Source organism: Lissotriton helveticus, chromosome 12, assembly GCF_964261635.1.
Source record: "Lissotriton helveticus chromosome 12, aLisHel1.1, whole genome shotgun sequence".
In the NCBI taxonomy this organism is placed as follows: Eukaryota; Metazoa; Chordata; class Amphibia; order Caudata; family Salamandridae; genus Lissotriton; species Lissotriton helveticus.
Window position 1 is genome coordinate 480395889 of NC_136073.1, and position 16123 is coordinate 480412011.

At 39.9% G+C, this 16123-nt stretch overlaps 1 protein-coding gene across 6 annotated transcripts in view; it reads left to right on the forward strand.

Annotated features, from left to right (window-relative positions):
* Positions 1 to 16123, forward strand: part of ZNF536 (zinc finger protein 536) — a 1021749-nt gene that overhangs the window by 297340 nt on the left and 708286 nt on the right. The gene's annotated exons all lie outside the window — the stretch shown is intronic.

Below are 16123 nucleotides of genomic sequence, written 5' to 3' on the forward strand. Positions count from 1 at the left end.
ACTGTATGGCTGAAATCAGATCACAAGGTGGAAACAATTAGCTTAGAAAGGCTTGTTTGGGAGATCTGAATAGTACAAAAGGTATGAGATGATGCAAGGAGGGGTAGAGGAGGTAAGAGTCTAGAAAGGGCTACTTTGGGGATTGTAGTAGTGGTATGGGTTTCGGATGAATGAGTTAGTGGAGCTAGAGGATATATTGATAGAGCTATAGGGTGAGAAATAGGGATGTGCATTGGAAAGAGTAGTATTTAATGACATAGGTGTAAAGAACGGGCCACTGTCTAAAGTAGTTTGTCCTTGGAAAGATTCAGTCAAATCCTGGCATAGAGAATGCAAATTCTCATTTAACCTACCCGAAGAGCAATGTTTATCCTCACTTTGCAAATCAATGCGTTCACTCTTCATGGCGCTGCCAGACGGAATGAAACAATAACACTGAAAGAGGTGTGAAGTAGCTTCATTGATCATAAGGAGGTGCTATCTTTAAAGTGTACATGAACCACTTAAATAGTAATATAAGTAAGAAGTTCAAAGCAAGTGCCAAAACTGAAAGTGCCGAAAGTTATTGGCACTTAAGTTGTAAACGATTCTTAATTCACTTACATCATTTCAACACCATAATTTCAAATTGCGAGATTCTACAATCGTTTTCTGTTCATCTATACATTAACGAGGTTTAGTGCTAGTGGACTACTCAGGTTTGTAATACATCCATGTAAGTGGAATATATTTGAGAATAGCACATTTTTTATTTGTGCTACATTGTTGGTAGATAGGTGATAGTCTTACATAAAATGATATAAATTTTGGAAATGGGTAGTGAAAACTACATTAATCTTGTGATATCAAGCTGTGGATAAGAGTGAATATTAATGTAGTAGTTGCGCTTTGCAATCATGAAAACGCAGTCTGTGCTCGTGAGCGGGCATTCATTGTCTACAGTCAGTCGCAGGAAGTTATTAGGTTGAGGAGTTGTTCCTGAAACAGAAACCCTTCTGTTTTAGTAATAACTATAGAAAGGGGTTCTTTGTCTGTTTCTTTTTCCCTACATACCCCCAAGGAATCTTTTCCACTTCTGGTACAGATTTCTACTTTGTGGTACCTAAAATCCAAAGTGTTAATCGTATATTAAATAGTAATTCATGCCTGTTACCCAAGGTAACATCTCCTGGTGTAAACACCAGCCTGCTCAACATCTTCCACATCCGTGTTGAAATGTCAATGGGTAAAATGTATAAATGAAACACAGAGGATAATTACTTACCCAGAAGCCTAGTTGTTTCTGTTGGAGTCCTCATTGTGCATATTAGGGCTATTTAAAAAAAAAAAACTAAAAAAAAACGTCCTGTATAGTTGTTAACACGTCATTCATGGGACCGTTGCCTGGCCTTCAAATGTGCTGCCTTTGCTTTTTAGGAAAGAAATGGATATAGACATGCAAATGTGCAACTCTTTAGCTTCAAGGCTCGTCAGGTGTTTAAAACGCTTTCAAATTGAAAAAAAGATATAAAATGTTAAAAGTTCAATTTTTGTATTACCTAGATGTCATGCACTCTTTAATATTCTTTTTAGGTTTTTATGGGTATACAGACGTGGTACATACGGTACTCATCTGAGATTGAATTATCACTATGCCAAGTATTACAGTTTTGGAGAAGGCGCTATGTTGAAAGTGTTGGGTTTTCAAAGATCCCTCAAGGTACACATAGCATAGTGAATGGTAACAAGTTAAATGCATGGCCGTGTAATAATAATTGGAACTAAACGCCAAAAGAAGAATTCTACAGTTCATCGTGAATAAAAAAAACAGTATAAATATCATAAAGTAACAGCTAAAACACCAACAAGATAGGTCTATTCTTTGTAATATTAGAAACTGCTATTTTTCTTGTGTTTTCACTAAAAATGTGGAAGGGGACAACATATTTAGCAGTAGGAGATTGTGTCTTTGATGTATAGAAACAATTTAGAATGTAACAATACTATAAAAGAGTTTGGTAGATCCCTTTAAACAGTAATAGAGTTTGTGGGCAACGTACATTGCCCGAGATAACTATACATATAAGAAAAGAGTTAGGGTGATAAAATAAATGTATAAACAATTTAGCAATTTATTGTAGCTACACTTTCTTAACTTGACCTCGCCTTTCAAAATGTGCGATTGTGAAATGTGTAGACGATTGTGGACTATATATTCTCCTCTTAATCCAGCTGTGTATTAAAAAAAACAATAAACATTGAAACTGTACACTTTAGGAGCAAGTTACTCTTAGAGCTGTATTCGGTTGAAACATTTTGCCCAAAGACTAAGTACCGAATCCTTGAGGGTTTCATTGGCACACCTACAAAACACTGCATTAAAATCCACTCGATTTATTTTGTTCCAAGTCTGTTGCACATGGTGTGTTAAAAGTTAAAGCAATTTTGGTAATTCGGAATGTCCGAGATACTAGCCAACTGGAAATTCACTAAACGTGTATTCGTAAATAATGTTTCATTGACCTATGTCTCACAACCAAGCATTGCAGCAAGACATTCTGCACACAGTAATAACATCAGGATGCAATAGGAAATTAGCAGTTTTTATGTGCAACAGAAAAGGTTATGTGATTAGGTGACTGGGTGAATGGTGAATGTAAAATATTTACATGAAAAAGCTCACTTTTATCACATACAACATTTTCGAGCCAGACAGGTGTGGTGATAAGTTAGGTAAGCTGATTCTTTTGGAATGAGGGGTCCCTTTGAAGGCAGTTTTGAATGATAATGTGTGAGAAATTGAGTGAAATTTGGTCACAACTGAGTTGCAGTGTAGTGATTACAGTCATTGAAAAGATGTAACCTTGATGCAGCAGAAGGTGGTTGATGGGTAGCTGAGAGGCATTTGTTAGTTCAGCAGAAGCTAAGAGTAGGTAAGTAGTGGCCCAAGGATTCTTGGAGGCATTGAGGAAGGAGTTGTTCTTGGTTTTCGTTTTGAGGACCACGATCAGTAGCATGTAAAGCAACGTATGTAGCTCACACGAGTATTTAGCCTGTAAGGGAAGAGTGTGTCTGTGGAGATTGTAGATAATCGAGGGGGAGCTACTAGTAGACTGTTGCTTTAGCTAATTTTGTTGAGAATTAATTGTAAGATCAGTGAAGTGTAGGAACATATTGTTTATATGTTGAGTGGCGGAAATCCCCACAGCCCTAATAGCGTCCCGACCCGCCCAGCCCTGAAATCTGCCCTGACCCCCCAGCCCTGAAAACTACTCCAACCCTTAAACACTACCCCCACCCCCCAAAACACAGCTCCAACGTCACTCACGTCACTGCGTCCTCTCCTGATCCTTCCAGCTTCTGCCCAGCAGCAGCTAGACCGAGCACTGCCTTAGCCACGCATACGGGTGGTTAAGTCAAGAGTGGTAGTGCTTGCATTATTGGAACACGTGTGACTCTGCCTGCATTGTTCCACCTGTTTCCCGGTTGTATTACTTCTGAATATCCCATGCTCTCCTGTAGGAGGGAAATGGTCACCGTTGCAGTGGGAGGCACGTGGTGAGTCTACATTTTTTGGCTTCTGTTTCTGATGAATTTACATGAGTGAGTGGATTGCCATCCAGTGGCGGGATAGCTATGACATGATTTGAAATTCTTATCTAGAGCTGAGGAGACAGAGTAGGGAACAAGAGACATATATGGGTATCATCTTTGTATCAGCTGTCAATAGAGTGATGATGGAGATTGAGTAATACCACTAAACTGCAAAAAAACGATCAGTGAGGTAAGTACTTAATTGGTGATGTCATATGTGATAACAGAGAAGTCATGTCAGTTGTGGTGTCATGTATGAGGCCATGGGAAGTTTATAGCAGTGGAGCCAAGGTTACAAAGGTGTGGATGAATTTCTCAGGTCTTTCCACTGATTAAATGAATGTGCTGGGCAGGAAACGTTGCCTTAATAAAACGTTTCCAGTCAAATCAAAAGGCTTAAGGCCTTTTAAAGTATGTCGGAGTGGTACCTGCTTACCCTTGGATGGTTCAAATATGCTTTGTACCATTTCAGTGAGAAAATGTCTGCTGCATCTGAATGAACGGCGTATGACCCTCATAGTGTAGGCTGTCTATATTGATCAGATGTTAACAGAGTCTCTGTGACACTTTTGAGCGGAGGATATCTCTACCAGATCAGAGTGGTCCAACTAGTGAACTTCCTGTCATCTTGCACTGTGTGAACCATGCAGATAGGCCAAATTAAACATAACCTACAGCCTTTGGCAGAGGGCCATCTTGAGTGTAGGTCTGTGAGGTACAGACAGGTTCACGGCATAACTCATGCCTGCTTTTCCCAAAGATCTGAATGATGTACTTGTAGTCCATTTAGCACACAACTTTTGGAACTCCTAATAATGCGGGTTCTACACTTGTGTATGATTACAAATCTGGTAACCCCTTCAAATCAGTTTCCCACATGATCTAGGGCTGTAGCCGAAATTCAACCCTAGGTCCATGGGTTTATGGTTTTCCACGTATATGTGAGCCTTATCAAAAATGAAGAACCCTCTTAAAAGTGGACCACCGGTCCTCACATAGTTATGAATCATTCATCTCCAAGGAATGCATGTTTACCCTTGTAAGGATGAGCCTTTAAAAAACATGTCACACTCTCAAAAGCTTGAATGGTTTCCTCTTTGTGTGCAGGTCATAACAGCAAGCTGGCATAATAACCAAAGGAGGGGTGATTTTACTAATGCATTTGGAAGATACCACATTCCTGCTCTCTCTCTGATCGATGCATGTTTTTTCATGTGAACATGGGCCACAAACGAAACCATCCTTGTCAAAGGACGCATCTTTTCCCACAGAGATCTAGCACGCTCTTTCAAGGAGCACTAGTTTGACACTCTTCTATGGGCCATAGTAGAAAACTGAAACTCTATCCAATGGATTTGTAGTTTCCCACAATTGACTTACCAATCACCAAAATCTGGCAATATTTCCCAGGGTGTCGGTGGGCCAAAAATTGGCCATATTCCCATAAGGATGCATGGTTCTCTCTAGAAGAGCAAGCCAAGACAGTCCCACTGTCCCCAGGTGGTGCATGTTTCCCCATATTAGAAACAAACAAAATGATAATCATGCCACTCTCCCAAAATTATGAATGGTCTTTGCCATACCTACAAGCTATGAATGTATACACCCCCTCTGCTGCATGATTCCTTAGATATGTGCAGTCATTAGAGAAAGATGTCACTCTACTCATGATACAATATTGTCCACGTGTGTAGATGTAATATCATCCACAGTGATGCATGAATATTTTCAAAGGGTGTATGGATACCCATATAAAGCAGATGGTATGCACTCCCCCAAGGATGCATGAGTCCGTAAACATCTATGAACGTTTGATGAGGATCAGTTACAGTTCAGACAGAAGTACATTGGAATTGTAACCTTCACATTATGGATTGACGCGCGTCTGACCTCCGCTTCACCAAGAAGACACATTTATGGTATTTAATGCTGTATATTACGGATACTTATATAGACTAGAAAGAGATACATATTTGCATAGGTCAGACTTGTTGTCGTCTATCTCCAAAAACAAATCCCATTCAAGGAAGGAGAATTCTACGTTTTGTATGAGAGTGTAGGACCTTGTTTAAGAGTGCCTCGGTAAATTCTGACACCTATTTGAATTCCTGAATTATAAATCATTTGAACTGTATTCGACCGGGGAATTGCTGAAGCAATAAAATCTGATATAATCGTGTTTCGAGTTAGATACCAGATTATCAAACCCGCCAATTTTTACGGGGGCAAAAAGGCCTGGAAAATATGATGACGTGTAGATTGTGGCCTCGAAAGCACTCAAATCTACATGTTATTCCCCATTTAACCAAGAAACCTGTAAATCGCGTTATTTATAACATCTGATAAATAACAATCTCCATCCAGGGTATCATATTGATCCGGGCGATAAATTTCATAGCAACACCAGGGCACTTGTAGTCGAGGCCCTGTTTGGGCAAATAGGGTCGATTTTGCGCAAATACCATTACACTGAAGCAGGTTACAGAAGGTAAAAAAAACCTAAAAAAAACATTCTCACATCAAGTCAGGATGTGCCTGACCTGGATTATGTTTTTTTCATTTATCACCAGAGGAATATGCCTTATGATAGTGGTAGCATACGGTTGAGGCAATGTGAGTGAACCTTTACTCAATATTCTCGGAATCCGCGTGCTTAATCAAAAGTTGGAACACAGCAGCAGTGCGTAAAAAAATGCTCCGTGCGTCGGAGCGCAGTGCGTAAGCTGCCATGATGAAAATAGGGCATTCAGTAATAAAGCAGTTAACGACAACGTCGTCTTTAGCCGCTCTCATAAACTGCAGACTTAATTGATAATGCCAGCTCAGACGTGCCGCTGTTACAGTCGAGGGCAGCGGTCTGCCCCACTGCAGCCTGCCGCCTCTACTCCACTTCTGTGATATTAATGGCGTACGGTGGGGAGAGAAATGCATTTTATTCCAGAGGCTAACCCTGCTGTTATCAAAGTAACTTCCAGCTTATTAGCGACAAAGGACTTTTATCCTTTGTGCTGCCCTATTGCCTGGGACTTCCTGAATTAAACTGCTGCTTCCTGTTCTTTATATGCATGGCCACATCTGGGCAGCTCGCGCGCAGCCCGGCTGCTTAATAACAATCACCTTCCTTTTCAGTCTGCCCTGATTGTTTCTAATTCACTCTGACAGATAGTGGCTGACAACTTGCCTGCGCTTCCCTCCCTTCGTGACCTGAAGTTACTCACAGCACTTATATAGGCTGTCATTTTTAATATTTGATTTCATTTTAAGTTATGTGTTTTACCGAGAAGCTGAAAGATAAAAAAGCATTGTAATAGAGCGTCCATGTAACCCTTCTTACGATATGGGGCAACGACTTGTTCGGTTTCTTTATTTCCCTTATCATAAAGCTCCCATCGATTTATTCGAGGAAGGACATGTCTCTGGCTAGAATGGCGTGTATATTTAGTCAAGTGGCCGTTGTTTGCAATTAGATGTGGAAACAGTGACTTAATTGTGTAAAACGTGTTCTTCTGTGAAAGAATGATTCCGTACTAAAGACAAACGAACGCAAAATTAAAGAGAAGAACGGAGGGTACGTCACAAGTTTACTGCTTTTTTGATAGAAAGAAAATAAACGTTGCACGAGAACGTGCTTTATGTCCAGTATCTTAAGGCGGTTAAGCTGTAAATGCTATTTCTTCGCAATTTCATAGAGCAATTTAAATGGAATGGGTAAACGAGGCATAAAAAAATATTACGCCCAGTATTGTACGATAAAATGGTGTATATAGTTTTCACTTGATTGTGAGCAATGTGAAGAAGATCCTTTAGTCTGATTTTTGTTGTCTCCATTGAAGTCCTCCATTTTGTGGATCTGTTTTTAGGTTGAGCATTCAAGACCGCTTGTATATACTCTAGTATATACTTATATGTGTATGTACTTTGTGGGCTCTGGAGATCAGCCCTAGGACTTGTCTGCTTCTGCTTAGGGACTTTTTATTCTGTTCAACTGCCTCTATTTAACTGTCTTGATAGAAAACGACCAGTAGAGATCAGTAAACTACCAGAATTGATTCCTGCCTTTCAACTGCCTCTATTTAACTGTCTTGATAGAAAATGACCAGCACAGGTCAGTAAAATACCAGAATCACTTTACCATTATCTAGATTCCAGTCTATAGAAATTGTCTTACACGAGCACCCGTAGATAATAATATTTTTTCAAATCTTGTATTTTTAGTGATATGACCACAGAAGGCCCTGATTTATAATAAAAATAGAGCTTTGGACTATACCATTTCCCGCTGAAAGGCAATATTTCTCTCCATGTGTACCCATACATGGCATGTCACGCAGATTGGTGCTTACTTTCCCTCCATGTTAAAGAACAGTAGATGTTTCAGCACCCAGGCTAATATGTTGCATAGCAAAATACATATAAGGTCCCGGAGGTAAGACTAATTGCATTGCAAATGCTTTTTTCCTCAAGCCATCACGTATGTAGACACGTCCCCTTTTTCCTTTTGACTCTGCAACACATGTAAGTGACAGTTTTCTACTGTGATGCCATCAGCAAAAGCTCAGGGTCTGATTTAGAGTTTGTTGGGCGGTGGTAAGTCTGTCAGTATTAAGGAGTACTTTTTTCCTGCTATACCGAGAATCTTCCACTTGCCAAATTTAGATTTGTCCACCAGCCCTGTGGAAAACTCTAAACATTGGAAGGAACAGTTGTCACAGCAATTCCTGTCAATGTTATAAAAGTTTGACGGGCAACTCCATCAAACATAACGGCTACATGTCAAACTTTTACAGTGTTTTACTTTTTTCAAAAACAAACTCTCAAAGCGGGATTTGTTTTTTGAAAAGGTTAAACTAATGACCCCACCCCATAGAATTTGTTTTGTGCAGGGGTCATGAACTTCTTTTATGAACAGTGAAAAAAACAAATAACACCCTCCACACTAAATCGGGTGGAGATGAACCTCCACAGTCCATTGGGCTGTGGGAGGAGTACGTCAGCGATGGAGCCGGAGTAGGCTCTGTCTCTGACATACTTAAGTTCCACCCAGCTGTAAAGCAGACAGACAAACCTTCAGTTTGGCAGAGTACCTCAGAGCTCTCAATCAGCCCTCAGTACTCAAGGGACCAATGCTCTAAAGACTCTGATAGGTTTAAAATGCAGACAGATGGTTATAGATCACAATATTAAAGTCAATAAAACTATCTGCATGTATATTGACTCCATAATATCAACTACCAACACATCGTCAAGGTGAGAATATGTGGAGAAGGATTGCTTTACTATTCTTAACTCCACATTTGCTTACCTTGACAATAAGTTGATAGTTTAGAGTCAGTATAAGTGGAGGTCGATATTAAAACTTCAATATCGTGGTAGAACACTCTGAATATATGTTAGACAAATTTCAGTATTAAGTAAAACCTTGAAAAAACAGTTGTAAAGATGAACTGTGCACTACACTGGTCTGTCGAGAATGTTTGCTCGCTTTACATTTTTCCTAACAATTGAGCAAAGTCAAAGATGAATCGTTTTATTTGCAAATGTCGTGGGAAGTATTGCAGTTGTTCTCCATGAATCTAGGTGAGTGAATGTGAAAATATATTAATACAGCGCATCTCATTGTACCCGCCTCAGCCGGATATCTAGAAGTAACATTCCAAAGGCTTTGAGATTCATCTGGGATCAGGTGACCTGTTTTTGGAAAACTGATTTGAAACAATATTTCAATTGTACAAATCTTGAGTCATTTTGACAATAGTATAAGACTGTCATTGTGCCGGCCAGTCCTCAATGAACTCTGATGTGGGAGGGACATTCCAAAACATGATGCATCGTGGTAGATTCACACAGGAGCGATGAAAGCCTTGACAACAGTCAGAGTCCCATGACATTTGTATGCAATTGTCCCGGTGTTCTTTGTAAACCACACTTTGGTTTACATGGCTGTCTTATATTTTCTTTCTTCTTTGTTGAGGTTTTCTTTTTTTACACTAGTGGGCCATGCAGTGCTATGAATGTTAAATAATGTACTCTTTTGAGCAGAGATGCTCGAGTCTGATGAGTAACCTGAACTTTGAAATCTCCAATTTGTGAAAACTTTCTATTATTTTTGCTACTTTATATATAATGAGAAATGCTGCATTAAGTGCGTTAACATCACATGTAGAATTGTAGCTCCACGGTGACCAGTAGCATTGGCAGAATATTACTGAAACATTGAATTTACTTCATGAACCAGAAGTTAAACTTAAAAATTTGCATAACGATAAACATGCCAAACAAAATCTGCATTTAGCAAAATAACATTTTTTCTTGGTGCTTAGGAAACATTTTGACAAAGTAATACAGCGGTTCCGACTATCAAATACTGCCTGACATGTGTTGTTCTCAACTATAGCCCAATGCATAGGCAGTGCCTTACATTGGAAAATGTAGGCCTTTCTAGGCCAGTGTACAGCATTCTCATATGCATCTCATTACACAATTTGTGCATTCCAGCCTGTAGCTGACCACGTGTTTCATGCCAACTGTTCACCTCTTTTAGGCCTGTGTAGAGTATTCTTAGCTGCAGCACGCTGCGTGGTCTACGCATCACAGTTCTGTTGGCCTGTATAGACTTGTGTACAGTTTTCATAGCTGCAATGCACTGCTGGGATTGCACATTCCCAGTCATAGAAGAATACATGCTCTCTATACAAACAGTTCTAACTATTAATCACTCTAGGACTGTCTACCAGGTACCTAATTGCAGTTTATTGCTTGATTTGTGCCTTCCCACCTGCAGGTCACTGCACGCTTCATACATTGAAGTGTTCGCAGTTGGCCTTGTTAATGGCTGTGCACAGTATTCTTAGCTGCAGCCGAACACATGGTCCTTGCATTACAGTTCTAAGTGTTCAGGCCTTTTCTAAGCCTGTCTGTATTCTTAAATGCAGCTCATACATGGCTTTGCAGTTTGCTAGCCCCAAATCAATCAGGGTTTTTGTAAAGCGCAACTAATCACCCGTTAAGTTCTGAAGATGCTGGGGGGGGGGGGGGAGGAGTTTCTGCAGTTCAGTTGAAGAGCCAGGTTTTGATGTCCATCCTGAATTGAGGGATTGACTGTGATTGTCTGAGATACAGATGTAGGAAGTTCCAGGTCTTCACGGTGAGGTAGGAGAAGGATCTTCCTCCAGCCGAGGTCTTGCAGATCACTATGCATTACATTAATGACTGCTGATCTTTCCTAGGCCTTTGTACAGTATTGCGAGCATCAGCTCATGAGCAGCTCCGTGCAAACCAAGTTGTTGGTCTTTGAAGTTCCTCTGCTTTCCTGGTTTTCACCTGCTCACTGCCAGTTGTTGCGCTGAGCACTCTCAAACTCTGCCCTCTGTGGGTTGTGTATATTTCCAGAAATCACCATATTTGGAATTAATGTATACCTAACCTTCACCCTCTTTGAACTCTGTGCATTATCCCTTGGTCTGTGGGTCAGTGCTGGTTCGAATGTGCATATCCACAGATCTTTCACCCTGGCAGGTCCTTGCCTTCTTAGCTGTGAAGGTCTGTCAGTTCTCAGTCTCCAACCTATTTTTGGTCCTTTCATTGTTCCTTTCTCCACAAGCTCCACATTCTTAACTGCTGCCGTGTGAATGGTGTGCCATTCTAGCTTCTTTCTTTTTCAGGTTCTTGTCATTGCAAGGTTTTACTCTCTGCTGGGTTTCTGCATTCTTAAATTTCGTCGTCTGAGAGTTCTTCGCATCCTTCAATGTTTCCCTTTTGAAGTTCTGTGTATTGCTTGATGTTACCTCCGCTATGGTCTGTATATTTGTTGGCCTGTAGAGTTTGTGCACACCTGCTGCTAATACCTTCTATAGGAGCAGCTCATAGTTAAGTTGTTCTTTCACACTGCCCTCTCACAAAGCTTTTACAGTTGATTTTCTCGCCCCATTGTGTGTTTTTATAGCTGCTACCCTATATGATTCAAGTACTTAATTTGCTCACATGCTCTGAGAAGGTCTGTTCATTCCTACCCTGTCCCCCGAAGTAGATCCGTGCATTATCCTCAGTGCTAGATGATGTTTGACATTTTGTTTTTTCAACATTGGGTGGGCAGAAAATACAAGCACAGATTGTTGGTCTCGATATTGTGGGAGGGTCCATAATTAACGTGGTATGAATAATTCTGGCCTGATCCCGCCCATCCATGTTCAGCTTGCCAACTCCTTGCTCACCTAAACCAACAGGGCAATTATTAATTTATTTTTATGGAGGCGTTTTCAAAAGCACTACAGACTATCCAGTGTTTATCTCACAGCATTTCACATGCAGGAGCATCGGGCGGCTGGCAGTTGGCTGGATTGTGCTCTGCAAACCATGGTGGTCTATAATCGGTAATACGTTGAGAATGAATAGTGCATACTGTAGACACCTGTAAAAGATTTGTCTCTGAAGATATAAAAGCATAAAAAGGTAAAGATCCTGGGAGCCTGAAGAAATGGGAGCCACCCTGACACGTGAAAAACACGGTCTTTGAAATCAAGGGATGGGGAAAACTGAAAGGAACGTGAGTCTTTGTGTTTCTGGAGGTTGACGGAGTCATCCTCCAGTGTCAGATGTAGGAGGAAGATGTTCTTCATGGAGAATCTATGGACCTGCAAAGCTCAGCCACCATAGTTTTGGTATCTGGTTGTATGGTATGTCATAAGAGATCTATTTGCAGAACTTGGTTTCTGATTGGGATGTACAGACAGTTTTGTGAGGTAGTTCAGTGATTGACTGTGGACTGTGTATGTTGTATGCAAACAATCACAGATTTCACTCTTACCTTTGACAGAGACCAATGGAGGGATTTAAGACCAGGTGTGACTTTGTCTTGTTGTTCCAAACTACATAACAAGCAGTCAACAAAGTTAGGAACACCCTTAAGTGCTGTGAGAGACAAATCCTCCACTGTAAACTGTTCTTCATCTGCTCTGAATAAGCTACTTCATATTTTTACCGAATTTGGTTTACCACAGCAGGATAATGGAGACTTAGTCCAGCAAAAGGTATCTTGGACTCACTGTTTATGCTTTCTATCTACTAATTCTAGTTTATGAAAATGTTAATTAATGCATACAAGTGCAATAAAAATTACACGTTTTAAATTGGACGTAATAAAAATGCACAAATTTAAAAAAATGTAATTAACAGATTGCACTAGTTTTATAGACAGCATAATCCCTTAATTATAATTACTCACCACTGTCAGGGCTCCATAATATTTTACAGGTGTGGGTGACTTCCACCCCCTTGCTTTTCCCAAATGATCTAACTAAGGACTTTCACTAGATTGTTGGCAAGGACCGATGGATGTCCTTTTGAGTAACAACCCTAGGGCAATGCAAATAGGCTTTGTGCTCTTCTTTTAACATATACTTGTCTTAAATATAATATTCTTTCTTGTAAGTACAAAGGACAAACTAATTGTGTGTGTTGGAGATTATCACACAAATCCATTCCACATTCACAGGAGACATTGCTTTTGTCTTCAACCAGCCATGGGTAGTGGTTTTACTTGATGGATAGACAGACTCATGCACATGCACCTACCGCAAACAAGAGTCTTGAGTAAAAAAGGACAAAAATGAACTCATACCCAAGCTGAACGTCTCTGTTGCTCAATATATAGTGTACACTTTCTACTTCCTTTAGGTTCCTCTGTGGTATCTGCTCCACTCAAGAATAATTCATAATGCAACCACTGAAACTGGGCACTAACATTCTGCCTGAGTAGGCAGCATCAACCATGCTCACTAAATCACGCCTCTGTAAAGCAAACAATTGCTTTCACCCACCTTCATCATATCACTGGCTTCACATATAAAGGCTGCATCAATGTACCTGGTGCAAGTGACTGTCTGTTTCTACCACATTTCCTGGCACTAAAACTAAACTTGAGGGCTTATCCTCTAGTAAAGCATGCCAACTGTGCATTCTGGAGCACCTTAATCAGGTACACCCTTTAGTCTCCAAAAATCACATATTTACATGTATGATCTTCTCATTGACACCCCCAAAGTAGCACTAGACAAGGGATCCTTTAATCATATGCATATTGACTTACAGACTTCAAGATAATGTGTTGTTTTGTGAAGCTCGAACTGTTGAAGCATCACACTGCCTTGCTGCCCAGATGTCCCAGTAGGTTAGCAATGGAGTCAACTTATGCACCATGAACTACATATATATCAAATATGTATTTTGCTTTAAACCATAGTCAATAAACTAGGATTGTTTTGTCCTATTGAGTATAAGAGCTATACCCAGGCCAGATGCAGAAATGAAAGCAGCACAGGAAATAACACCCTACTATAAAATTATCCATCAGAGTTATAGTGCCCATCACCAGAAAATGCGGTCATAAGTTACATTGCACAAAACATGTGACTTTTTATTACATAGAGTATTATACCAATAGTTGTTACTCTTAACCAAGATTGTTTTTCCAGCCACACATGAAGCTCCATATACACACTGAGGATCCTCATCATGAATGAAAGGGTGAACACTTTGTGGAGTGGGATAGCTGCAGTGCTAAAAGTCTTGTTTGATAGAATCTTTATTCTATATAGTAATTTTAGAGTTGTGGCTGAGCATACATAGGTTCAGCTCCCCGTGTGGGTACTGCCCAGACATTTCATGCTAGCATTGCCCAAGGAGTCTGTTATACCCTACTTGCTTGTATAACATGTACTCTAGCCCTGCTGCCTCTAGCTGCTCAGCGAGGGTGTGAGTTGGTCTTAGAATGTTGGTGTGCCTGTGATGCGTGGAATGCCTGGGTTTCTGAGTGGGATGAATGTTGTCAGTTAGAGATGGGCTGAGCAGCTAGGCAGGCTGCTCCTGGTGGGCCTGGTACCACACTAGACTGGCTGGAGACAAGACAGATGTATCCTGAACTGAAGATTAATAAAGAAGACCTAAAGATACATCCTGGCTCCTGGTGTCTTTCTACATAGGACACAACAGAATCCTTATGTGTTCATACAATATCAAACAGTCGGTACTTGTGAGGCAGTCAGCAGGCTACAGGTCACAATTCGAAACCTCACGTTAATTCAGGGTCAGGTTCACAAAGAATACAAGCAGCTTAATGCACACCTTCTGAATGATATTGAATAATTTGTTCCCTGCTCTATCTCAAAGAAACAAACATGTTCAGTGAATTTTCAAGTGCTCGGTGGATCTAAGAGATTTAGCAAACATTTTCATAGCTCAAAGTCTTTAGATGATATTTGTAGAGTATAAAGTCGCAAAACATCCTATGTACTGACACCCAAGTTGGACTTACACATTCCCAGCTTCTTATGAAGCTAGAGGTGTGGATTACTAGTCCCATCATCCTCTGAAGGCTCAAATCCTTCTTTGTGCGAGGTCTGTGCATATCTGTTGGGAGCATGGTATCTTTACCTTCTGTACAGTTCTAGGTATGGGACTTACTAAAACTAAGCTTCTGAATGGTGAATTCAGCCCTAGTCAATGCCTTTCATGAGGACAGGATCAGTACATTTTTAATTACACACATACCTAATTAAATTGTTTTTCTAGCTACTACCACACAGTGCAAAACAAGTACAGTCCTACAAACATCCACTTCCAGGACCTCTGCAATCACCAAAGCTTATTTCCAGGTGAACCCCTCAGACATGTATGTTTAACACAACCACTCCCTGTGATACCTGTATTTATAATTGTAACACTGCCTTATAGATATATTTACTGCTTCTAGGTGGAGTGTACATTCATAGCAGATTTTGAGCATACCTGTGAGGATCTACATATTTAAGTCTGTCACAATATCGGGATCTGTGTGTGGAAATGTTTAGGCTTGACACCAGCAGCCTTAACAAAGTCTGTGTATCCATATATTTCTGCCACTCTAGCGGTGTCTGGAGAATTGTACTTGCTGTCCAAAGGAGTTTACATTTCAGAGATACCTTTCTGTTCCCAGTATTGAATACTCCAACGATAGAAAATATTGTAATTTTATAAAATTCCTTTATATATTCTATTATATTTATTAGATTGTTGTAATTGACAAAATAGTCAACAACTCATTACTCAATCAAGATATTGATCAACTACAGATAATATAAGACATCTTATTTCACTATATAGTAGTAGACCTTACAAAATATTCTACAAGCATAGGGTGGTCTCTTTTTAATTTCCTTAAGAAAAGTTAATAGAATAAATCATCTTATTGGCATAATTGCAATCATGTTTAACCCTACAGGCAACCTACAGTGACATTAGTCATATGAGTATAAGAAGATGACCCACACTTTATTCTGGTCATAAAATGAACTTTCTTCATTATTGCAAATATAGGGGATCGATAAACCTATTCATCAACTTCAAAGACCAATGTGTTTGGCTGATGTTTAAGCCTTTGCTACTCCATAATGACGTACCATGCAGAATGTGTCTATTTCCATGCAATCTTTCAAAATAATTTCTTTATTATTTATGATGATCTCATTGCCAATAATACATTTCATTCTCTCAAACATTTCCTTTCAGAAATTTGAAC